Source organism: Pogona vitticeps, chromosome 7 (assembly GCF_051106095.1).
Source record: "Pogona vitticeps strain Pit_001003342236 chromosome 7, PviZW2.1, whole genome shotgun sequence".
Classification (NCBI taxonomy): domain Eukaryota; kingdom Metazoa; phylum Chordata; class Lepidosauria; order Squamata; family Agamidae; genus Pogona; species Pogona vitticeps.
In genome coordinates, this window is record NC_135789.1 from 10,219,405 (window position 1) to 10,243,550 (window position 24,146).

At 45.2% G+C, this 24,146-nt stretch overlaps 1 long non-coding RNA gene across 1 annotated transcript in view; it reads left to right on the forward strand.

Annotated features, from left to right (window-relative positions):
• Nucleotides 1–24,146, forward strand: part of LOC144584030 (uncharacterized) — a 38,922-nt gene that overhangs the window by 6,497 nt on the left and 8,279 nt on the right. The window contains exon 2 of the long non-coding RNA XR_013538025.1: nt 10,768–10,858. This is a non-coding gene — a long non-coding RNA (uncharacterized LOC144584030). The remainder of the gene's footprint in view (nt 1–10,767; nt 10,859–24,146) is intronic.

Below are 24,146 nucleotides of genomic sequence, written 5' to 3' on the forward strand. Positions count from 1 at the left end.
CCAAAGCGGTTGAGTTTGTACATGTGCGAATCACCAGAAAAACAAGTCCAACTTAGACAAATGGGGGTTTCTAGAATATTGATGGTTTTGTGGCTCTCTTGGGAAGGCATAGCACATGGTCTACTGTTTTCATGCTCCATTATGGGGGGAAAGTCCGCTATGGGTGTCTGTTGGAGTCAGGGGAAGGCCCCTCTCTCTTATGCTCTGACGGCTTTGCTTTGTGCCACCACCCGCTGCGCATGGTGCAAAAAGACACTCTGTGAGCCCGCCACTCCATTGGTCCCCGCTTCCAAGAGCTTGAATATTGTAGTTTCCTACATGTCTGGCTTGCCACGGGAAAACTCCAGGGAGGCATTCACACGGATGGATGAAAAGATCTCCATGACAACCAGGGCATCTGGGAATTCCCATAAACTTGGAAGTGGAAGGAAGACTTCCGCTGAAACCTTCATAGTGTCAAGAGAAAGCTGTGGAGGGAAGGCAACATAGACCCGACTCATACACATGTCTTCATTAGCGGGAGAATGCCTTTCAGCCATAACACCTAATAACGTTTGATTAATATTGAGCAATCTGTCACTGCTGAGGTGCGCTTTCATACCTGTCAGTTCCCCTGTTAGTAATTAGTTGGTTTGTACATCTCGTGGCTGCTTTAACAAATCCTGACAAATGTGGAAGCTTTAATGAAGATGCTAACAAAGCAACACAGACAAATCAGGGACAGAAAAATGAACTGGATTCTCTAATAGTAATCCTGGGTGGAACACTAAGTGGGGTGTATCTTTATTATCGCTGGGATCCTTTGTAAGTTGCAATACATTTCTAAGACAATACACAAAGATGGTTAGCACCTTCCTATAGGATGACCAGCTGGCTGGCTAGCTCAGTGAGTTAGCCGCCCAGAGTGGTAAAATATACCAGATGGGCGGGATATAGATAGATAGATAGATAGATAGATAGATAGATAGATAGATAGATAGATAGATAGATAGATAGATAGATAGATAGATAGATAGATAGATAGATAGATAGATAGATAGATAGATAGATAGATAGATAGATAGATAGATAGATAGATAGATAAAGATCTGGCTGTAGAGACAGAGATTAGGAGTTTGTTTCCCTAATGGGCCTCCCAAGGAGAAGAGCCAGCCTGGGTAGCCTTGGGCAAGCTGCACGGACCCAGGGCACCCCAGGAGGAGGCAAGAGGAAATCACTTCTGAGTCTTCTCTACCTGGAAAACCCCAGAAAAGATCATCATAACTCAGAACTGACCTAACAGCACATGATTGTCGTTATTATTATAGGATGATCACATCACAAGTAGAAGCAAGTTCTCTTCCTAACTCAAAGCAGCCAAAAGCATCTGTAACCATCTATTTGCGTGAGGACATGATTCTCCTTCCAAAAAACAAGTAAATTGCCCCAGTGCTTCTTGGGGATTCTTGGGAGTTGTTTATCTTCCTTTTAGGCTCTATAGGGCACCTCCCAATGAACTATCTCACCCAGAAAACAGCTTCCCTTTTTGCTTTCGTGACGCTAGGTCCTTCTCCAGGTGAGTGAAAGGTAGGTGTCTTAGGTATCTCTAGGTGTAGATCTGTGCAGGGAACCTTCCCAAAGCTGGAGTCCAAAAAAAGCAAATTACACATCCCCACTATTTGGAAGGGAGATAGTGGAAAGAGTGACAGACTAGGACTCTGGAGACCAGGGTTCAAATCCCCGCTCAGCCATGGAAACTCACCGGGGGATTAAAACTGGTAAAACCGCCCCTTAAATATCTCACTTGTCTTGAAAGCTCTGTTAGGGTCACTCTAAGTCCAACTTGATGGCATAGAAAAAAAAAAGGAAATATTTGGAGTGTAAATCTCTGTTTTTTTTAAATGTATGATTTCTGTTCTGATGTTGGTTTCATAGAATCACTGAATTGTAAGGGGTCTGTTAGGCCATCCTGTCCAACTTCCTGCTCAAAGCAGGAATCCAAGTCAAAGCAGATCTGACAGACAGCTGTCCCATTGTCTCTTGAAGGCCTCCAGCATTGGAGGGCTCGCCACCTCCCCTTGAGGTCATGAGTTCCAACTCTTCTAACAGTTAAGACATTTTTTTCCTGATTTTCAGCCGAAATCTAGCTTCCTGTAGCTTGAGCCCATTCTTAGGTATCCTGTACCGTGGGATTGCCTCTCCTTTGTTCGACTGCCTTTCAAGCCCTTGAAAAGTGCTATCCATTTCCTCTCAGTCTTCTTTTCCTGAGGCTAAACAGGCTGAGTCATTTCAATCTTTCCTGACCGGGCTTGGTTTCTAGTATGTATGACGGTATTGAACTGAACTGCTACCAACTCAGTTGTTCAATCTCTTAGATCGCTTTATTGCTTCTTATAGAGTGTTAATAAACTTATTTGTTTAAAGGACTGAACAACCCTTTTTTTTCTGCAAAGGATTACGTGGCTTCATCAGGGACTGCACACCACGTCTGAAGCCGGGTGGATAAGGCCAAAGCCAGAATCATTGATGCCAAGCAAAACTCACTTCTCTTCCTTTCTTCTCTCCCTCCCATCCTATATTTGTGACTCCTGTCACAAATATGGGCACAAACTGGTTCATCCCAGTCCATCCCAGTTCATAAAGGCGGCAGCACCAGTGGTGCTGTTCCCCTCCCTCACCCCCTCTGGCTCGACCCACCACTCCCCAGGCCTGGCTTGCTAGCTTCCTGCATCTCCTCAACTGATCTTCCGGTGCTGGGCAATAGCTTAGGTTTCTCTGCCCCGCCCTCTTGGCTGATCTCCCAATCAGAGATAAGGGCTGGGCAGAGAAGCCGGTGCTCTTGCTCCTGACTGGGAGATTAGCCGAGGAGGTGGGAAAAGCAAGCAAGCTGGGCCTGCTGAGTGGCTGGATCAGCTGAGGAGGCAAGTGAGGGGAAGAGCCCACCTGTGCTGTTGTCTGGACAAACTGAGACGAACCGGTTCGTGCCCATCTCGACCCCTGCCACTTTCCCCCTCTTCATCTATGTCTGACCAACTACTTGGGGAAAGTTCAGATTGCTTTTTCAGAGAAGGCTCATTCACAGAGGACTTTTGAAACTAGATGAAGGGCAGCATGGAGTCGGGTGAAGTGCTGGCTGAAAGCTTCACTCCTACAGGCTGTTCACCCTTCTCTAAAGCCGTGCTCAAACAGAATGGAAAGTTGCTTTCAAGGCAGTTGTGTGGAACTCTTTCAGTCAGTTCAATTTAGCCGAGATGTATTACATAGGCTTAACTCTCCCATTCAATAGTCTCCAACATTTCTCTTCATCAAAGGACGAGTGCAAGTTGGCCCGTCATAATGTCGGAGCATCAAACACCTCTTTGTTTTTCTCTCCATAGCAAAGCTAACAATCTCCTCAGTGAGAACTTAATGCATTTTTCCCACTTGCTAGCTATGTACTTTCTTTGCCGTTTGCTGAGTGGGTGTTTAATTTTGCAAGGAAGAGCACATTTACTGCCTGACGATAACCTAAGTGAAGTTTTAGGGGCCTTCCATTATTCCTTACAGCTCTGACAGGCACCAGTTTCTGAAAACCTAGGGAAACCAACCTTTTGATTGGGAGAAGCGCTTAATAATAATAATTATAATTGTGTGCCATAAAGTTAGTTCTGATTTATGGTGTCCCTTTTTAGGGATTTCCAGACAGGGAATACTCAGAAGTGGTCTCCCCTTCCCTTCTTCTGGGGGTGCTCTTGGGACTCTGTAGCTGGCCCAAGGTTACCCAGGCTGGCTCTTTCTCTGGGAAGCCCAAGGTGGGAATCGAACTCCCAACCTCTGGCTCCCAACCCACTGAGCTATCAGCCAGCTGGAATAGAAAGACGGTCTTGATTCTGCAAACAGAAAAGTGAGGATGAATTTAAGCCTAGAAATATTTGTGAAAGAGCCCCAAACCTCCTTAGAACTGAATGGTACCTTTTTAAAGAGAAAATACAGGGTTGGCTCTAGATGTTGAGTGCAATGATATGTAAGTTTACTCTGAAGGAAGTGATACAGGGTTCAATGGGACTTACTCCCAAGTCAGATTTCATTTACCAGCAAACTGTAGATAACTGACCCTGGCAGAAAGGTCTTTGTGATGGTTGAACCCACTCGTTTGGGTTGATTTCAGAGATCAGCTGGCACTGAGATCTTCTAACAGAACCATTCTGCTGGCTAAGATCTGCCAGTTGAAGAACCAAGGAAGGGATGGAGTAAAGAAGGAGCCAAGATATGGCAGATCGAACCCTCCTCCAGCACTGTGTCAGTCCAGAGTCAGCTAAGGCAAGGACCGTCCCAGTGGGGCTCGAACTACACAAGGTCTGGATTCAGCCCTGCATCACCTGGTCTAGTGTCCACTCAGTCAGGCTCTCAATCATTTTGTCGAGCTCAGTCGGTGCTCTGAATGAGTAGAACTTAATTCTTGCCATAAAAAGACATGTTGGTCAGCAATCCTTAGGAACAAGAATGGGTCTTTTTGTGTACAGAGGTGCCTCGCTTGACGACGATAATGCGTTCCGTTAAAATCGCTGTTAAGCGAAATTGTCGTCAAGCGAAATTTAAAAACTCATTGAAATGCAATGAAAACCGTTCAATGCATTCCAATGGGCGAAATACCTCATTGTGCAGTGAAGATCCTCCATAGGGCAGCCATTTTCTGGTGCCTGCATAGCTAGGAATCCGTCCTTAACAAAGTGGGGAGCCATTTTGCACAGCGGGTGGCCATTTTGAAACCCAACAATCAGCTGTTTGGTTCCCGAAGCAGGGAACCAATGGTCGTGAAGCGAATTTTCCCCATAGGAACATTGTTTTGCAATCGCAACTATGACTCCCCCAGTTCCTTCGAGACTGTCTCAGGCAGGATTCTGACAGTTTCAATCCAAAACCACAAATCTGCATATCACAGGATTTTGCCCTCACCATAGCTCACTGGCTTAGGTGTCCACCTGCAGAGCCAGAAGTTGGGAGTTTGATCCCCTACTATGGCTCCTTGACTGGGGCTGGACTTGGTGATCCCTTCCACCTCTTCAGTTCTAAGAGAATGAATTCCTGCAATGAGCCAGGGATTGGACTCGATGGCCTTATAGGCTCCTTCCAACTCAGTGATTCAATGATGCTGTGATAATGATGATGTGTTATTCGGATTTTTAGACTCCAACTTCCAGCGTTCCCTTAAAAAAATTCCAGGCAGAATTCTGGGATTTGATGCTTGCATTTCCACATCTACAGGCACTTACAGACCCATCTACATTTCACTCCCTTAGAGGACAGCCTCATTTGAAGGTTCCATGGCATTGTTCCTGTTAAAAAGGGAAGCTGCCGTGCTGCTACCTAGCATTCATTCATTCATTCATTCATTCATTCATTCATTCATTCATTCATTCATTCATTCATTCATTCATTCATTCATTCATTCATTCATTCATTCATTCATTGCATTTTTATGCCTTCTTTCTCCTGGTGAGGGAATTCAATGCATCTTAAACCCCTGGAAATTGTAGTTCTTTGGGAGACACCCTCTATAGCACCTAATGGGAAGCAAGACTGCATCTCCCAGGACTCTTAGCAAAAATATGCTTCCAGAAATGCTGAAAGTGAGAAGGTTCACTCCCCTCTCCAAACAAGCCCACACCATTCAGATTGCCGCCACTGGCCCTCTCCTTTGTCACTGCTTCTTGATAATTGTTTTTGCTCCCTTGTCCCCCAGGATTAGTCTCATGGGTGCTACTCAAGTCATCAGTGATCACAAAGTAATGAAGCTGGAGTCAGCTCAGTAAGACTCTAACAAATACTCATTCAACACATCAAAACACCTTATAGGAAAAATAGTCAACCATTGTGAATTTTTCTGCCCCTGAATGAGAGCAAACCCTACCCCCAACATGTTTTCAGTAGCAGCATGAGCAAAAAGTATGATCCCCCCCCCAAAAATTGTACTTTTCTTTTTGCCAAAATGCTTTTTTTGTGTTCAAAACAAAGCTAGTTTTTTCGGGTTTTGCCAGAACAAAAATAAACTACCCTATTTAAAATCGTGCCCACAGAAATAAAGCATCTGGAAATTGCAAGAACGAATCAAGCAAAAATCTGCATCACAGACCAAAGCCAATTCAGAAGGAGGGCAGTCTTGCTGGATAAAGCCCATGCAGAACAGAGAGAGACAATAAATGCCGTCACTCAGGTGTGGCTATGAGACAACACTGAGGATGAATAAATTCAGCTAAGCAAGGGGAGGGGAGATCCAGAGAAGCTGATAAGGAAACAGTCTGTAGAAACCTGGCTTCATCTCACAAAAGATGGAGTCTTACTCAGTGTGACCCAAAATGTTTCTGAGAGAAGTACTGAGTTGTTTGTTTTTAACAGTGTCATGTCAGTGAATTTTCCATCCTCCAACATATCCAAACAGCTTGGCAACCAGCTGTAGAAAGATGTTGTATCTTTGTCTTTGTTTAGAGCAAGGGGGGGTGAACCCCATTTTTTTCTCCTTTTTTAAAATTTCATTTTAAAAACGTGAAGTTAATCTTCCGTCCCTCCTCACTCAGCAATGGAAATGGCAAGAGCGCCAGCCCCTTTGATGTCTGCCCATGCCCAATCCATTATTAATCACCGCAAATCTGCTATAATCTCTACAAACATATTTCCCTTCCTTACAAATCTATCGGTGCCAACTTCCCTCTCATGAAATTGTGTGACAGGACAGCCATTGTCTGCTTTCTCTCTCACAACCGCCATTTCCCTGATGAAATATTTGCAAAATATTTAGACAATACGTGGCGTCAGCCGCCTCCGATTGGCTTTTGTTTTTAGAAAGCACAGTAAAAAAAGAAAAAGGAAATGTCCAAAACTGTTCTGGTAGATTTATAGCTTGCTGGGAAAATGGTGCAGGATGTTATCCTCTTTATTCCTCTCTCATCTAGCCATTCCAGTTGCCGTAAAATACAAGAGAGTGATTCCAGAGCTAAGAGTTGAAAGGAAAAAAAAAGATGTTTAATCACCAAACTGTGGAAGTTAATAATGCTTTCGGAAAGGGAGGGCTGGAGGTCAAAACCCCTCTGTTCAAAAATTCCCTTTGGAGCTGGACTTAGGAAAACATACGAAGGGTTCCAGACCAAGCTGGCTTTCTGTTCTGAGCACTGCCAGACTTCACACCTGCAAAGGATGTGAAGCTGACAGTTAATCTCTCCCTGAGACACCCTTTCTCACGGCAGACGAGAAAAACACGTTCTCCTTTTGCCGTCCCTGGGAACGGTCTCTTAAACTCTGCTGCCTGAGCCTCACACTGGCTGATGGTGGGGCTAATCCTGTAGAAGAGTGTCAAACCAGCCTATGTCCCCTCCACAGAGAGGGAATAAAGAAGCTGGTAGAAAGACTGCCTATCTTTCGAAGGAGCGGCAGATCGTTCTGGACACCACACTTGAAGAAGGATGCCAACGAGCTGGAACAAGTTCAGACGAAGGCAACAAAGCGGATCAGGGGTCTGGAAACTGAGCCCTAGGAGGAAAGCCGTCAGAAAAGAAGACTGAGGGGAGACAGGAGAGTACTTTTCAAAGACTTGAAAAGCTGTCATCCAGAGGAGGGGCAGGATCTATTCTCCATTATTCCAGAGTGAAGGACACACAACAATGGGCTCAAGCGACAGGAAGCCAGATTTCGGTTGAATATCAGGAAACACTTCCCAGCTGTTAGAGCAGTACGACGACGGATCTCATGAACTTGGGAGGTGGTGAGCACTGCAACGCTGGAGGCATTCAAGAGAAAATTGGACCACCCTATGTCAAATCTGCTTTGATATGGATTCCTGCCTCGAGCACGGGGTCGGATTCAATGGACTTATGGGCCCCTTCCAAATCATTTATTCCATGACTCTGATTCTAACCCAAGTCTTGTTGCTTACCGAAGAAAGTGGGGGAATGCAAGCTACGATGAAGCCATCTTTCTTTCTCATTCTGAGCCAGCATGTGGCTAGATGCCCATCAGGAGCGACTCCAAAATTTTCTTCCCCCAACGTAAGAGGAGCTCATACAAGGACTGCAGTTATGTTTCACCCTGAAGTGAGCAAGCGGAAGTGTGGAAGGATGCTGTCGTCCCACGGGAGGCTTACGGTGTGCCATACGGACACGTGCCTCTCTCTCTGCTCCCTTGCTCTTTCTCTCTGCCAGCAGGATCCGAGCATTGTGATTTGCTCCCAGCTGGTGTCTGCCCAGATCTTCATTATGATTGAGCAACAAGCGGCTAATAATTTATACAAATTGTATGTATAGCTCAGTGGATTAGCCAGCATGCCATTAGCTAAGGATTATAAATACCCATTTCCACCCTCTGTGGTCTCGGCACATCCTTCGCCTGCTGGCATTTTCTTTTTGTTCTTTTTCCTTCATGGCCTAGGCAAAAAAAAAAGCCAAGTATTTCACGTGCCACCATGTGATCCATTTCCAATTGTACGGATTCCTCTTAATTTTTGGAGACAAAATAATGTGGTCCTTATTTGAGAGATATTTCTTCAAACATATTTGGGTAATGATTATATTCACCGTCTTCTCAGCCCAAGTACTATGTCTTTCTCTGTCAGCAGGTGCTGCCTCTGCGCCATTATCTCCCTCCGCTGTCGTTTCTTCTTCTTCTAGTAATTATTTCGTTCATTTCCCTGGATTAATTTCATGAGTGATTTTGGCCAAGACGGTGGCAATAGTACAACGATGCCATTATCCACCCAATGAGGCCTTAAAACAGAGTAATCAAATCGTAGAATCACAGAGCTGAAAGAGGGAACCCCAAAGGTCATCAGGCCAAGCTCCCTGCTGGAAATCCACCACGAAAGCTACTCTGACATGTCATCGTCTAATCTCCATTTAACAATCTAAAATGGAGGAGAATCCCTCACCTTCAGTGGCATTCTGTTCCACTGTCCAGCAGCCCTAGGTAAAGGTTCCCCTTGACATTTAGTCCAGTTGTGTCTGACTCCAGGGCACGGTGCTCATCCCCATCTCCAAGCCGTAGAGCCAGCGTTTGTCCATAGACAGTTTCCGTGGTCACGTGGCCAGCGCGACTAGACACAATGCCATGACCTTCCCACCAAGGTGGTACCTATTTATTGACTTGCATTTTACGTGCTTTTGAATGGCTAGGAGCTGGAACAAGTCAAGGAGGCCCAGTGGGGGGAATCGAACTCCCAACCTCTGGCTCCACAGCCAGAGACCTCAACCACTGAGCTATCCAGCAATTTGGATCTAGTATTTCAAGAGCTGGACAGAATCAACCTGCTCCATTCCCCCACATGACATCCTTTCCAGTCTTTGAAAACGGTTGGCATGCCACCTCTCTTCTCTAGCTTAAACGTGTCCGCTTGCCTCCGCCATTTTTCAGATTCCTTGGCTTCCTATCCCATTTTTCATTTATTTCATTCCACCCAACTAGCGGCAAAGCCATTACTCTCAGTGGCGAACAAATCACCCTAATGCAGACAACTCCAAGAACACCCATGTAATCAGGAAACATGAAACATAATAACAAAAAATAAAATTACTGGGAGGAAAATAAAAACTATACAATATTTTAAAAAATTAAATACAATAATATTAAGTGGTTGGACAGTGTCATTGAAGCGACCAACATGAATTTGACCCAACTCCAGGAGGCAGTGGAAGACAGGAGGGCCTGACGTGCTCTGGTCCGTGGAGTCACGAAGAGTCGGACACGACTTAACGACTAACAACAAATTAAGTGATTAAAAACTGGGCAGGTTCATAAGCAAAAAAGAAAAGAAAAAGCCCAATCAATCAGCAAGATTACTCTCAGGTAAGGACAGAAATGTGAGAAGAGCCAGGTTTTAATTTTAACCAACCATCCTAGCTGCCTTCCTCTGAGGCACATTTAAGCTTCCCAATATTTTTCTTAAGATGATTTATTTGCATGTTCGGCATGACCTTTAATGCTGGATATTGCACTTGAAGAAGGATGCTGACAAACTGGAGCACGTTCAGAGGAGGGCACCAAGGAGGATCAAGGGACTGGAAGCCCAGCCCTGTGAGCAAAGACTGAAGGAACTGGGTATATTTAGCCTTGAGAGAAGAAAACTGAGGGGAGATAGGATAGTGCTCTTCAAATATCTGAAAGGGAGTGATACAAAGGAGGGACAGGGTCTGTTCTTGGATCATTCCAGAGTGCAGGACATCTCATAATAGGTTCAAGCTACAGGAAGCCAGATATAGGCTGAATGTCAAGAAAAACTTCCTAACTGTTAGAAAAGTACAACAACAGCACCCAGGACCTTAGGGGAGGTGGTGAGCGCTCCAACCCTGGAGGCATTCAAGAGAAAATTGGGCAACTATCTTGTCAGATCTGCTTTGATTTTGATTCCTGCCTTGAGCAGGAAGTTGGACTCGATGGCCTTATATCTAACTGTCTGTCTTGGTGGCCAAAACTGGCCACTAGTACTCTAGATCAGTGGTTCTTAACCTTTGTTACTCAGATGTTTTTGGATTGCAACTCCCAGAAGCCTTCACCATCAGCTCTGCTGGCTGGGATTTCTGGGGGTTGCAGTTCAAAAACACCTGAGTAACAAAGGTGAAGAACCACTGCTCTAGATCACTAGTCCCCCACCTGGACTACAACTCCCAGAAGCCTCCATCACCACCTCTGCTGGCCATGATTTCTGGGAGTTGAAGTCCAAGAACATCTGGAGGCCCAAGGTTGGGGACCACTGCTATAGATGACTCCTAACCCTTGCTGATCCTTTGAGAGCCTTTGAAATTAAGGATTGTTTTTTCCGTAAAACAGGACATACAACCATCATACCAGAATCCAAGAGAACAGGACTCTGCCCTTTCCCCTTCTTCCGGAGAGGACCGTGCCACCATCTGGAGCAAAGGTAAGGAGTTACATGAGTAGATCATTAGACGTGATTATTCCAGGGAGAGTCCATTTGCTTGTTTGAGGCCATGACAGCTTGTAAGCAAAACTTCATCTGAGGGCACCTCTGGCATTTTCAGGTGATCTGGGTTTACTTTTGATTTCTTTGTCCCTTGCCTTTTTCTTTTTTTTCAAATATATTGCCACTTTGGGGAGGGGTGGAAAAGGAAGATCAAGCTACTGCTTCCTCATTTAGCGCTTCTGATGGATTGGTGACTGTTGGGCTTCTATCACAAACATCTAACTGCACGGACCGTTTTATTGCCACTGCGGACACCCGGCTTATTTGTTGAAGCAACCGATAAATAACATCCCATTGATTTTGTGATTTGATGATGGAGCGGGCCCGTTATATAAATAGCCTTGGAAATGTCATAACGTTTGTTCAATTGAAATTAAAGTGAAGCTCCTTTTGGCGTGCACCAAGATTGTGCTTCGACATTATTTTGTTTACAGCAGGGGTCGACGACCAAGGGGGGGCCCTGAAGATGTGCCCGGGCTGCCTCTTCCTGAATGGCTGTAGCCAATTGGCGAGGGATCATGGCAAGGAGCTGCAATCCATGGGACCATGGAATTGGAAGGGGGCCTCTAAGGCAGTGGTCTCCAACCTTGGGCCTCCAGATGTTCTTGGACTTCAACTCCCAGAAATCCTGGCCAGCAGAGGTAGTGGTGAAGGCTTCTGGGAGTTGTAGTCCAAGAACATCTGGAGGCCCAAGGTTGGGGACCACTGCTCTAAGGCCATCGAGTCTGACCCCCTGCTCAAGGCAGGAATCCAAATCAAAGCAGATCTGACAGAGGGTTGTCCTAAGTTTCTCTTGAAAGCCTCCAGTGTTGGAGCGCTCACCACCTCTCAAGGTCATGGGGTCCAGTGTCGTACTACTCTAACAGTTAAGAACTTTTCCCTGATATTCAGCCTAAATCCGGATTCCTGTAACTTGAGCCCATCCAGCAAGATATACAGGGCTGTGCATTGAGGTTTAAAAGCTGTTTATCACATTGGGGAACCTGGCTGTGAATCCAGGGGCCAAGAGTTTGATTCTCTGCTGGTCTTAAATTACTCCTTTTATTGACCTTCAGTCACTACAGTCAGCAAACAACTCGTAAAGAGGGGTCCCTATTAGATTGCAGGACTTTTCCTTCCCACTCAAACATATGTACATAAATGTCAGGGATGTGCAGTGCTCACTCGAGGCCCATTCCACCCTGCGTCATGTTACACAAATGGATCTGAAATAGGCTAGACCAGGAGTTCCCAACCTTGGGTCACCAGATGTTCTTGGACAACAACTTCCAGAAATCCTGGCCAGCCCAACGACTGGGCCAGGTTTATGGGAGTTGTAGTCCAAGAAACTCTGGGGACCCAAGGTTGGGAACCACTGAGCTAGACCCACCTTGTGCTTTTTGGGAGATCCACCAACTCAGGAGGCCCGGGTTCAAATCCCTGCTCAGCCATGGAAGCTCCCTGAGGGTGTGGAACAGGTAAAACCACTCCTTAAATATCTTATTTGTCCTGAAACCCTCTTAGGACCACTATAAATCATTTCTGATTTGATGGCATGTAACAACAACAAACTATTTCCATATTTGCCTCATCAATGGGACTTTAAAGCACGCTTCCCAAACACACCCATTTTTACTGGTAAGTACTTTTTAAAAAAGGGAGGATGAGAAATCTGAAGTTTTTTGCTCCCCGGTTTTTTTTGTCAGAAATTTCTTTTATATTCCCCAAATCTCACCTTTTCTTTCTTATGTATCCCATTTTGTTTGAGATCGCTAAAATCCACGGACCTGCATTGATATGTGTACATATGCCATTTGAGTGTCATGTATTCGACTCTCAGTCTGTAGGACGGGGGGAGGGGGAGTGACGATGGAAAGGTTGGAAGACAATTTGTTAGCTTTGCTCTGAAATTGGATGACAGAAGGACAAATTAAGGCAAGCCCCGGAGGCACCGATTCCCTTTGGCTGGGGGACAGCGCGGTTTTTATTCGTGGCATCAGACAGAACAGCGTGCACAGCTGCCATGTTGGCTCCCTCTCCCACCCTGAGGGAGAGCGAAAAACATCATGGGAGGTGTTTCAGCTCATCTGCAAAGATTCTATCCAGCAGCTTTCCCAGAAAGAGGGAAAGAATTCGCAGCTAAGAACAACAGTATGGCTTGCAAAGCACACATCTCCTCAAATCTTTTTGTACTTCACGAACGTGACCTGGATTGGAGGGAGAGGGCAGTCCAGGAGGGTGGGCTTCCATCCGTCAGCCCCAAATATGCTCCCAGAAGTGGTTGAATCATGAAGGCGAATGGGGCACTGACCCACCCCAACCTCAGGCTACCCATTTGGCCAACTGCCTCATCCCTGTTGGCCTGGGGACCACCGGTATTCCCCTGCTGAAGGTGGCTGCAGTTCAGAAGAAAGCAGTGTCAAAAAAAGGGCCTTCCTACTTTTTTCGGTTCCCTCCAGAGTCAATCTGCTGAATCAACGGGACCTTTCTATGCATATCTAAGTAAGTTTCATGGGTTTCATTGGTCTACGTTTAGCTAGGACTGCTACTTAAGAATAGGCATGAGCAGACCATGGAATATTGCCTCCCCTCTCAAATTAGCCCATCATCAGAGAGTCACATAGGATACAACAAAGGAGAATCAATTTGTAGACTGGCTATCCATCTATCCCTCCCTCCCTCCCTCCCTCCCTCCCTCCCTCCACCCATCCATCCATCCATCCATCCATCCATCCATCCACCCATCCATCCATCCATCCATCCATCCATCCATCCATCCATCCATCCATCCCCCCTTCCTCCCTTCCCAACATTCATATTCTACCCAACTGGCAGTCCACACAGGGGAGTTCAGATGTAAAAGGAGGATAAATAATCAAAAACTCAAGAACTACAGTAAAACAAATTGGAACAGCCCAGGTGGAATCTAAATATGAAGAAACCACAGCAGTGAGATATTAAAATGGTGTTAAAACCCAGCCAGAAAAACGTGAGAATGCTGGATCTGAAAATCAAGAACTGAGTGTCCATCAGAAGAAGGTGGATTATTCTGGCATCTAAATGCTACCCACAAGGGTGTAATGTGGAGCATCTTTACTCATGATTCACAATGAGCAATCCCCACCATTTCAACCTCTCCCTACCATCCTGGAGTTTTGGAGAAGTGTGTTTAAAATACCTTCTTGTGCACAATCCTCATTCAATCCAAGAGAACTTTATAGTACAGTTTTGTTGGTGGGTTCACATGGAACTAGACAAGGCAGGCCTCTTACAACATTGTTAAGGGAAGAATTTTAACAGCATCCCAACATTTCCAGAGGACCAAGAAACATATTTTAAAAAACCTGTGAGAAGAGGGAAGAGAGTCACTCAGAAAAATTCCTCTTGAATGAAAAAGGACACACACACACACACACACACACACAGACAGACAGACAGACAGACAGACAGACAGACAGACAGACAGACAGACAGACAGACAGACACACACACACACACACACACACACACACACACACACACACACACAGACAGAGTTTCATGTCAGGATTAAGAACCTGTGAGATTCATATGGCGAGTCAGCAAATTGGTACCGCTCAGAGTGATAGATTAATTCTCAGGAAGATGGGAAATACAAGATCTCAAACCCAACATATTCTGATAGAGTCAGAAAATGTCCCATAAGAGAAGCATGTGGTGGGTGTTTTGTCCACCTGGACTGCTGGAGCGCTCAATGGCTTAGGTCTCTGGCTGCTTGGGAGTTCGATTCCCCCACTGGGCCACCTTGACCGGTCCCTTCCAGCTCTACCATTCTAAGACGATGATGGTTAACAGAATGACATTGCTAAGTTCCAGCAACACATCCGTTTACCTTACTTTTCTCACAGTTACTTCTAATGTCATTTATGTGTCATGATTTCTTTATATTACACATAAACATTACTAACGCTTATAGAGAGAGGAATTTTTGTCCACAAATAAAAGACATTTGGCTATCATCTTATCACAAGCTTCCAAGAACGAGATCCCAGGGGCCAGTTGCTTATGCCTTAAAACTGCTTGAGATGCTTTACTCTTTTCCCTGTTCTTCTTGATAGGTAAGTAATTCCCTGTGTGTTATGCCTCACCCACATTGATAAATAGGCTATAAAAATTCACAGCGCACTTGAGCTAGATCAATTCATTTCAATACGTTTGACACCGTTGTTGTAAAGGCAGAGAGTTGAATAAGCCACCCTGTAATTCCACACCGAGAGAAGTAGTAGGTATAAATTACCCTTAAATGCCACATAGATAATGAGACTTGCATCTCACATGATTCATCTCCTTTCGTCTTCACCTCCCCTTCCTCACACTCCAAAGCTGGTAACGGGACGCGGCGTTGAGCAGACATAACCTTTATGGTACGAAAAATGTTGTCTCAGAATTTATTGCAATCTGGAGGGCTCTGCACTTGCTGATGCACCTCAGGCGCTCTCCCAGGCTCTGGAGAAAAGGTGAAAGGCAGGGAGAAGTGAGGATGGGTTCCAGGAAATGATGGCCATAAATCAGCAAATCAATAGGTTGAGTCTGTGGACAGAATCGTACCTTCAGCTGGGAAACTCACAATGCCACTGGAAAAGGGTTGGGTCTAAGGCAGTGGTGCAGGAGGAGAGCTTTGTGGGTGCCCTGGATGGGCCAGAAAGATGAATGAGTGGGTCCGAGATCAAATCAAGCCATTAACCATCTCTGTAGCCAAAAAATGTTGTAATGGAGGCTTTGCTGCTTTGGATCCATCATGAGAACGAAAGATTCTCTGTATTTCTGATCAACATGTAGGGGTGTGAAAGCTGGATAGTGAAGAAAGCTGACAGGGAAAACATTGTTCCATTTGAAATGTGGTGCTGGAGGAGAGCTTTCAGGATACCCTGGACCGCCAGAAAGATGAACAAGTGGGTCCTAGATCAAAACAAGCCTGAACTATCGCTGGAGGCAAAAATGTTGAAACGGAGGCGGTCCTACTTTGGGCACTTCATGAGAAGGCAGGGTTCTCTGGAAAAGGTGATTATGATGGGAAAAGTAGAAGGCAGCAGGAAAAGAGGAGGACCAAAAATAAGATTTATTTATTTATTTGATTTATATCCCGCTCCTCTGGTCAAATCGACCACTCTGAGCAGCTTCCATAAAAAGTATACAGTGAAGCATAAATTTTTTTCAGATAAACAACACCATATATAATAAAACAAATAATAAATGGAAAGGGAAAGGAAATTAAGTATTGACAGGAGGGAAGGCCTGAACATATAACCATGTTTTTAGTTGACTCTTAAATATGCCCAGCGTAGGGGCCGCATGAATCGCTGGAGGAAGGTTATTCCAGAGGCGAGGAGCCACCGCCGAGAAGGCCTGATTTCATGTTCTTTCCTTCCGGGCCTCCCTCGGCGTCAGGCTCCTCAGCCTCACCTCCTGGCTCATGCGGGTGATCCAGGTAGATCTAGGTGGGAGCAGGCATTCCGCCAAATATCAAGGTCCTAAACCGTTTAGGGCCTTATATGTAAGCATTAACACTTTGAAGTCGGACTTGACCCCTTAAAGAAAGCCACAGGCTTGAGTCTACAAGAGCAGGACTGATGAGGACAGGACATTTTGGAGAGGGCTCATTCACAGGGTCGCCATTAGTCAGAGGTGAGTAGATGGTTCATAATAATAACAACACAGTGGTTCTACACCTTGGTTAACCTGGATGTTCTTGGACTGCAACTCCCAGAAACCCTGTCCAGCGCAGTGAGTGATGAAAGCTTCTGGGAATTGCAGTCCAAGAATGCTTGGACCACCCAAGATGGGGAACCACTGGCCCTAAGTCAAGAAATATGAGCTCATATTTATTCTTTCTTTTTCTTCCTCTTCCTGTCCTACCAGAAGTTGGAGCTTATCACATCTATCCTGAGTTTGTATACCAGCTGTTCTAAAACCATGATGTAGAGCTGCCCTGAAACCCCTGTTCTTCACCCGGTAAATCAGAACGTTCTGCATTTTATGAACCAGAACCAAGTTCAGAAGTGGGGAGTGTAGCTCTTCCCTCCCTGTAGCAGTCTGAGTCTCGCACATGATTTCTAGCGTGCAGTCTGGATACTGCTGCGTTGGAAACCATGGTGCTTCCAAAGTGTGCAGTAGGATGGGTGAAGACCTCTTTATGGAACGACCAGTGAAAGGACAATTCCTTGGTTCAGGGCCATACAGTAGAACTGTCTGAGGTGTCTTCTCAAAGCTGATTTCAAATTTTTGTTGCATGCGTCTTCATTCACTTGAAGCACGATATTGAAAGAGAGTTATTCACATGCCCTGCAACCACCAGAAAGACAAACGAGGAGAGCAAAAGAAGACGAGCAGATATAGCTTGGATTTATTGACTCTATAAAGGAAGCCACCACTTTGAGGTTGCAAGAGCTGGGCTGGGTTGCTAACGAGAGGGCCTTTGGGAGGTCACAAATACAAAGTCCCCATCAGTCTGCACAGAAGTCTCAACCATTTAATGAATTGACCAATTAATTCAGAAATGTCCATGTTTCCTTTGTCACATGATGCTGTAAATTGCAGCTCTTGCAAACTCATCTGTGGTTCCTTTAAGGAGTCAATCGATCTCTTATTTGTCCTTCCTCTTTTCCTGCTGCTTTCCAAGTTTCTCAACCTTCCCCCCCAAAGAATCCTACTTTCTCATGATATTTCCAAATTAGGACAGCCTCAGCTTCCACATTTTTGCCTCCAGAGAGAGTTCAGACTTAATTTGATATAGGACTCACTTGCTCATCTTTCTGGCAGTCAACGGTATTCACAAAGCTCTCCTCCAGCACTCATTTCAAATGAATCATTTTGTCCACTCAATTTTCTTTTATGCCCTGCTTTCACACCCTTAGATAGTGATTGGAAATACGAGAGTGTGGATAATCTTGGTCTTGATGTCCAGTGACACCTCCTTACACTTGATTTCTTGTTCCTTCATTACTGTCCTTCCAAGTCTCAGTCTTCTTCTAATTTCTTGCTTGCGGTCTCTATTTAGATTGATGTTTGAAACAAGATAAACAAAATAATACATAATACTTTACAGTATTTGTTTGTTTGAAACCAACCAACCAACCAACCAACCAACCAACCAACCAGCCAGCCAACCAGCCAACCAGCCAACCAGCCAACCAGCCAACCAGCCAGCCAACCAACCAACCAACCAACCAACCAACCAACCAACCAACCAACCAACCAACCAACCAACCAACCAACCAACCAACCAACCAACCAACCAACCAACCAACCAACCAACCAACCAACCAACCAACCAACCAACCAACCAACCAACCAACCAACCAACCAACCAACCAACCAACCAACCCGAAAACCATTGTGCTATCTAACTGTTTTTGCCATGCTTTTCTCTTTAGAAAGGACCAAAGGCTGCTTACATAATTAATAGACAATACATAGTATAAAAGTATAAAACAGCAATTATACACATATTAAAAAGAATCAAAGAAATACCGTACTAAAAATGATAACATCGACACCAAAAACAGGGTATGATGAAGCATTAACATTAAACCCCCTAATAAATGCCACCAGCCACAAATGATGAGCCACACCAAAAGATTACATAAATCAAACTTCCATGTGAATAAAAATGTCTTGACCCAGCCTTAGGAAGACTGCCCAGCATCCTCCAAAACTACTGTATTACCTTTTTACTCTTTGAGCTGCTATTTTTAAAATTCTGTGTAGGCTTTCATTAGCTCAAGTCAAAGGAGGGGTGGGTGGGTATTCTTATCTGGAATTAATTCCTGCCACAGCTCTGTACCTGCTCTAAGAGCCACTATACATTTTTTAAACATGGATTTTAGCATAAGATACATGACATGGATTCCTGCACCCTTTTTGGAGGTATTAAATCACCGGAGAGTTCATGATGTGCCATCAGCCCACAGAGGGGTGATCTTTGACTAGGTGCCACTAACGCATGGGCTGCTATATGCTGAGAAATGACCTTACAAGGTCCTGATTATACATTTATTCCTGATCTTTTGTGAAGGTGCCTTAGACGCAACACACCTATAGCATATCCGCTGACAATGTCCAGGTATTCTGGCAGGTTTGTCCCTGGCTCTGCCGTTCCTTCTGCCCTCTTTCTTCCCCTTCCGTGTCCTCTTGAATCTATTGAGCCATAGCATCATAAATCATCCTTGGCATCTGTTCTAATTGTTGTTTTGCTTTTAATGATATCCTACTAAAACGGAGACACCTTGCTAACATGTTAATTTCCCTCCTCTTAATGTCAGACAGCTTGAGTGTTTGGGCTGTTTACTTTTTAGATTAAGAAGATGGCCAGCAATTTGAATCGAGAAGGAAGAAAATCGAAAGCAGGAGCTGGCTGGATAGCTCAGGGGTTTAGGCATCTGGCGGCTGAGCCCAAAGGTTGGGAGTTTGATTCCCCCTCTGTGTGCCTCCTGGGAGAAGAGCCAGCCTGGGTGGCCTTGGGCCAGCTGTGCCATCCCAAGGCACCCCCAGAAGAAGGGAAGGGTCAACCACTTCTCCATACTCTCTACCTAGAAAACACCGAAAGTGGTCGCCGTAAGTCAGAATTGAATTGACGGCACACAGATGAAGCCAAATGAGGGTCATGTGAAGGTGGAGACAACTCTGAGGTTTGTGTCATGACTGGAGATAATGAAAAGTGGGATATTGAGGGGCAGCTTTAACTACAATGAAGAGCTACCATCTAGTCTGAAGGGAAATCAAATTGTTGTTCCTCATTTTGCTCCTATGTATTAAAAAGGGAGCATTGCACAAATGCATGCTTTAATGTTTTATCCAGACAGGTGTACCAGTTGTGGGATCAGGGAACCATTTATCATAGAATAATTGAATTGGAAGGGACCTAAAAGGCTTTAGCTATGGATTTCTTACTCAGGCTGTGGGTTGGATGAGATGATCCTCGGGTCCCTTCTAAATCTGTCATAGGATCATAGAATAAGTGTGTTGGAAGGCTTCTATAGGGGCATCAAGCCCAACGTCCTGCTCTAGGCAGAAGTCCACATCAAAGGAGATTTCACGCATGGATGTCCATTTTTTTTCCCTGAACGCCTCCAGCATTGCTGAGCTCACCACCTCCGAAGGTCATGGGTTCGATGGTCATACTGCTCTAACAGTTGAGAAGTTTTTCCTGATATTTAGCTCTAACTGTTAATACATTTTTCTTTATATTTGTTGCATGCGCTGCTGCTGAAGTACCTATACATGGTTGTCTAAAGGTGCCCTACATAAATGTTTTGAATCCAGATCCTAAAATTGCCATGCCATGCCACCGTGTGGAAGGAAAGACCAAGGCATTTCTTTACTCAGTGTGTTGTCACCCTGTGGAACCCCTTGCCACAGGATTTGGTGATGGCATCTGGCCTCGTCGTCGTTGTTTAGTCATTTAGTCGTGTCCGACTCTTCTTGACCCCATGGACCAGAGCATGCCAGGCCCTCCTGTCTTCCACTAGATGCCTTTTTAAGAGGAGATCGGGCAGATTCCTGGAGGAAAAGTCCATCACAGGTCACAAGACATGATGGGGATGTATAATCTCCGGGCTTTAAAGGGAGATACCTCCAAATGCAAGATGCAGGGGAGAGGGATCAGGAGACAGGGATCTGGTCGTCTCGTGTGCTCCCAGAGGCATCTGGTGCGCGCCACTGTGAGATACAGGAGGCTCAACTAGATGGGCCCTTGGCCTGATCCCACAGGGCTCTTCTGTTGTTCTTATGTAAGGCTTGAAGCTTGGCTACCTATGGATGAAGTCTTCAGTCTTTCTCCTGACTCTTCTTGGGAATTCCATCACAATTTTGCAAATGGCATCATAGCATTACAGTCTTGGGTCTGAATGAGGTTTAGGGCTTCTCCATCACCTGGCCATCCATACCAACGGCAAAATGAAGCATCCTACTTTTCTGGTCACGCACGAGATCCGCTTGCCAGCCATACCGGCTTCTCCATACCTCAGCATCCCATTAATTGGCACTCAAGGCTTCTAATTATCTATATATACGCTGCTGAACACACACTTCACCCGGAGAATGATGGATAGCCACAAACTGCTTAATTGCTGGAGAGTTGCTATTAAAAAAAACCCAGCTTGCTAATAGTAAAAGCATTTAAAAACTTGAGTGGAATGGGATTAAAGACATCTAATGGCATTCCTCTGCCCCAAGGCAGGATGCAGTGAGATCACAAGAGCTGTCACGCAATCATCGGTAATGTTTTAGAGACTTCCAGCGAGCCAGGAAGGAAAATGGAGCAATAAAAGGTATAAATTCCCAGCTAGCACCGAACCAAAGTGGTAAATTTTTGTGCAACGGCGTAAGGAGAATGCTTTGACAGTTGAAGCCACAAACTCTCTAAAATCTCTGGCACTCAGAAATGGTGGAATAAGAGAGAGATTCATCTCTCATTACTTGTACCCATCCAGACTGATACATATGGTATGGGGAGAAGCTCCAGAGTTTTGCAGCAGGAGATCAGCAGTGGAGCACATGACGGATCACCCCGGTTTGCTCTCTTGTATTTCCAGTGATTAGGGGCTCAGAGACTCATAAGCTTAAGGGTTTCTTCATGAAGTTAATGTGCACATTTAATATCCATTTTCTCCTTCCCTTCGGCTCGTTCCTTTCCAGGTGCTCCTAGAAAGCGTGGAGGTAGAAAGTAGAATTGCTGGCTGATAGTTGGTTATCTAAAGCAGTGGTCCCCAACCTTGGGCCTCCAGATGTTCTTGGACTACAACTCCCAGAAGCCTTCACCACCACCTCTGCTGGCTAAGATTCCTGGGGGTTGAAGTCCAAGAACATCGGAGGCCCAAGGTTGGGGACCACTGATCTAAAGAAGACAGAAGAGATTAAAGTAGAACTTGAAGACTACTGCCTCTTCAGCTATGGACCTAGGGGAAGAGGCTATGTTGGCACCATTGTGGGACATACACAATAATGTCCAGATCAAGGGCAGTAACTGTACAATTCTACTACACTTTGGTCAGCAGAAATTCTGCATCAACGTCTGAGGGCCACATTCCAAGACAGAGATCGAGAAGCTGACACACACAGATGAAGGTGACCAAGATGAGAAAGTCTGGAGGCCGAGCTTTATGAAGAAGGGTGGATAGAACTGGGAATGCATAATCTAGAAAAAAGAAGACTGAGATGGGACATGACAGCTGTCTTCAGATATTTGAAGACTTGCCACATGGGTAATGGAGCTGGCTTGTTTTTTTTCAGCTCCAGGGTGTTGGACTCCAAGCCATAGACTGAAATGCCAAGACAGGCAATTTTGCCTAAACATTAGGAGGAACAATTCGGCCATGGAACCACCAGCCTGGGGAGGTGGTGGATTTTGCTTCTCTAGCGATCTCCCCTCAACAACCCTCGCGGTTGCCTTCTAGCATGACAACTCTACGAGTCTACAAAGCCAGAAGCACGGAAGGGCGGATTATGTGAGAAAAATAGCCCATTGAACTCTTCAGCCAAGCCAGAGTTGTCCTACTTTGGGGCCACACACACAAAGTGTGTGTGTGTGATTTTGAGAAATCATGTATCATATGCAAGAATTCTATCAGAATGCCAGGAATGTCCTCCTTTTTAAAGAAAATCCCTCGGCGTTCTTTCAGGTAAGGAGAGGAGACTACAACACCTCACCAAGGACTAGACAAGTGAAGGTTGATCTACACTCTAAGCACACAGTTCAATTTATCTGCAGCATGTATAGCCTTCCTTTCTTTCGGACCGACTTTTTGACCAGCCTGCATTTAATTCTGGTGTGTTTTTCCTGCAACGACTAAGAAGACCAAGCCCTCTTCAGCATCCAGAAGGTTGTTGTGTTGTGTGCGTAGACACGGATTTCATGTATTTGACAGCCGCTGAACAGGAACCTGGTTTCACTTTTTCAAAATGGAAATCTACGCCTTCCTCATTCCCCCATTCTATCTCTGCTGGCCAGCAGCTCCTGCAAATGAATGAACCAATGGCCAATTCTTCGGAGGAATATGTGTTTGATGACTGGGATGGAAACGGCCAAGGATTGTGTTCTGATAACCAGCAAGCAGAAACCTGCCACTCTGTAATGTAGGCTATGTAAAAATTACGAGGGCTATTAGGTTGTTAGAGACACATAAATCCCATTAGCATCAATCTATGTAGAGGAGCAGCTCTTTCTATGCCCCAGCAGGCATCGGGCTGCAGCAAAGATATAAAATATGTGGTTGTTATTTTAAACATGATTATTAACCAAGACCTCTTTGGGTTGCCAATGGATTAGGAGAATTATGCCATTTCAGGAAGAGCAGGATGGGTTCCTAACAGCCCCAAGCTTCCGATAATGAAGTAATTCCCCTTTTCAGATAGGGGCCAAGAGTGGCGTGAAATGGACCGTAGCTTTGCTAGTCCATGAGAAAGCGTGTTGGCCATAGAGAAATCTAAATAGCTAAGGATGCTCACCTCCTCTGCGGCATCGGCTGGATGAGGCTCTTTGAATCCCCCTCCAGTTTAAATCAAGGTGTTGGCTTGGCATGCCTCCCCTGAGACCAGAAGGTGGTGCTAGGAGGAGTCTAAGCCCTCCATGCTGAAGTGCAATGATACCTTGCAAGATGAATGCCTTGCACCACGAAAAACTCACAAGACGAAAGTGTCTTGTGATTTTTCTGTGACTCATAAGACAGCTTTTCCTATGGCCGTGCTCCGCGAGACAATTTTTTTTTTTGTCTTGCAGCCATTTTCACAAGACGAAAAAAATGGCAATCGTCTTGCAGGGCATCTCCTAGGAATGCATTGAAGGCAATTTCAATGCATTCCTCTAGGAAACCACACTTCGCAAGACTATCGTTTTCGTGGTATGAAAGGACTCGTGGAATGAATTGTTTTCATCTTGCAAGGCACCACTCTGGGCCTATTTTCTGCATGGGTCACCCTGCTCACTCCTCCTTGGTTATCAATGCAAGTGAGAGTCATTGTTTTCAGACTAGATGGTGGTTTTTGGACTCCTATCCTCTGGCGGCCATGTTGAAGAAAACTTGGTTGGGCCTTTTAAATTACAAACAAACCGATCTGGCATGGATCGCCTACGGGTTCTCTCTGTGGGCAGATGGGAACGTAGGCAGGTAGCAGAGACTCTGGACTGTATAGGATAGGGATGGTGAGTTCCCACATGAAGGGGTTCTTCAGATGGACAGCTTAGATCATGAGTTGAGGACAAACATTTCCT